This window comes from Taudactylus pleione, unplaced genomic scaffold (genome assembly GCF_031769625.1).
Source record: "Taudactylus pleione unplaced genomic scaffold, aTauple2 ptg000134l, whole genome shotgun sequence".
NCBI classification, from domain to species: Eukaryota; Metazoa; Chordata; class Amphibia; order Anura; family Myobatrachidae; genus Taudactylus; species Taudactylus pleione.
Window position 1 is genome coordinate 6,317,228 of NW_028284536.1, and position 2,773 is coordinate 6,320,000.

Consider the following 2,773-nt stretch of genomic DNA (forward strand, 5'->3'; position numbering starts at 1 on the left):
ACAGAGACCCTATATGAGACATAAACAAACAACAGCTAAGAAACATTGATCTGGAAAGTTTCCTTGCCAAAGTTTATAAAGTCTCTAATCTGGACAGTTATTTTAGGATTTTTCGTTAATTAAAAGGAACACATTCCCATGTTCTTGTCATGAATCAACCCTTCTTGAGTTCTAAGCACTTCCATGAGCAGCAGAGTGGCGCAGCGGAAGCGTGCTGGGCCCATAACCCAGAGGTCGATGGATCGAAACCATCCTCTGCTATGTGCTATTTTCATTTATCAAATCTAAAATTGGGATTGCTATTTTGACTTTTTTGGTCTTTGCTTATAGTAGAAAATCCATTTTCATCTTAACTCATTTTAATCGTATTTTGACAGAAGTGCTGTAGCAAAAAATCCACATAATGTCTTTAATTTACCCTATTACTTCTATGGTTATTGAGAAAAACAAACTACATTGACTCCAGAAGAGCAAATCAGGTGATCTAACAAGTAATTTATCAAAATCATCTTTCCAGCTTACACTTTGGTGATGCAATAAGACAATGATTTTGTAAGAAAAATCTTCACACTTCAAAAAGTTTTTCTTAATTCCTTACCTTTGTACTGATAAGATAACACCTGGTTATAACATAACACAGGCTTCCACTTAAAAATGCTGCTAGGTTGCATTCTGCTGATTAGATATAACCAGGAACAACATTTACCTTCAGGTATTTTCTAAATGTTGAATAAATTGGCTTAAATCAAATTAAACTCACTTTAGAGATAATTGTTTCAGAGAAAGTCTTGAACCCTAACATAAAATAGGTAGTTTGACATGTTGACTTCTCTACCTAAAATTCCCCAAAATTTGACTAATAGAAGATTCTCGTCCCTGGGGGGGATTGAACCACCAACCTTCCGGTTAACAGCCAAACACGCTAACCAATTGCGCCACAGAGACCCTATGTGAGACATAAACAAACAACTGCTAAGAAAGATTGATCTGGAAAGTTTCCTTGCCAAAGTTTATAAAGTCTCTAATCTGGACAGTTATTTTAGGATTTTTTGTTAATTAAAAGGAACACATTGCCATGTTCTTGTGATGAATCAACCCTTCTTGAGTTCTAAGCACTTCCATGAGCAGCAGAGTGGCGCATCGAAGCGTGCTGGGCCCATAACCCAGAGGTCGTTGGATCGAAACCATCCTCTGCTATGTGCTATTTTCATTTATCAAATCTAAAATTGGGATTGCTATTTTGACTTTTTTGGTCTTTGCTTATAGTAGAAAATCCATTATCATCTTAACTCATTTAATTCGTATATTGACAGAAGTGCTGTAGCAAAAAATCCACATAATGTCTTTACTTTACCCTATTACTTCTATGGTTATTGAGAAAAACAAACTACATTGACTCCAGAAGAGCAAATCAGGTGTTCTAACAAGTAATTTATCAAAATCATCTTTCCAGCTTACACTTTGGTGATGCAAAAAGACAATGATTTTGAAAGAAAAATCTTCAAACTTCAAAAAGTTTTTCTTAATTCCTTAATTCCTTACCTTTGTAAGATAACACCTGGTTATAACATAACACAGGCTTTCACTTAAAAATGCTGCTAGGTTGCATTCTGCTGATTAGATATCACCAGGAACAACATTAACCTTCAGGTATTTTCTAATTGTTGAATAAATTGGCTTAAATCAAATTAAACTCACTTTAGAGATAATTGTTTCAGACAAAGTCTTGAACCCTACCATAAAATAGGTAGTTAGACATGTTGACTTCTCTACCTAAAATTCCCCAAAATTTGACTAATAGAAGATTCTCGTCCCTGGGTGGGATTGAACCACCAACCTTACGGTTAACAGCCGAACGCGCTAACCAATTGCGCCACAGAGACCCTATGTGAGACATAAACTAACAACAGCTAAGAAACATTGATCTGGAAAGTTTCCTTGCCAAAGTTTATAAAGTCTCTAATCTGGACAGTTATTTTAGGATTTTTCGCTAATTAAAAGGAACACATTGCCATGTTCTTGTGATGAATCAACCCTTCTTGAGTTCCAAGCAATTCCATGAGCAGCAGAGTGGCGCAGCGGAAGTGTGCTGGGCCCATAACCCAGAGGTCATTGCATCGAAACCATCCTATGCTATGTGCTATTTTCATTTATCAAATCTAAAATTGGGATTGCTATTTTGACTTTTTTGGTCTTTGCTTATAGTAGAAAATCCATTATCATCTTAACTCATTTAAATCGTATTTTTACAGAAGTGCTGTAGCAAAAAATCCACATAATGTCTTTACTTTACCCTATTACTTCTATGGTTATTGAGAAAAACAAACTACATTGACTCCAGAAGAGAAAATCAGGTGTTCTATCAAGTAATTTATCAAAATCATCTTTCCAGCTTACACTTTGGTGATGCAATAAGACAATGATTTTGTAAGAAAAATCTTCACACTTCAAAAAGTTTTTCTTAATTCCTTACCTTTGTACTGATAAGATAACACCTGGTTATAACATAACACAGGCTTCCACTTAAAAATGCTGCTAGGTTGCATTCTGCTGATTAGATATAACCAGGAACAACATTTACCTTCAGGTATTTTCTAAATGTTGAATAAATTGGCTTAAATCAAATTAAACTCACTTTAGAGATAATTGTTTCAGAGAAAGTCTTGAACCCTAACATAAAATAGGTAGTTTGACATGTTGACTTCTCTACCTAAAAATCCCCAAAATTTGACTAATAGAAGATTCTCGTCCCTGGATGGTATTGATCCACCAA

General features: G+C 35.1%; 1 non-coding gene across 1 annotated transcript; it reads right to left on the reverse strand.

Moving 5' to 3' along the window:
• Positions 1–1,809: 1,809 nt before the first annotated feature.
• On the reverse strand, positions 1,810–1,883 carry TRNAN-GUU (transfer RNA asparagine (anticodon GUU)). Its single transcript has one exon. It is a non-coding gene; the product is annotated as a tRNA-Asn (tRNA).
• Positions 1,884–2,773: the final 890 nt, after the last annotated feature.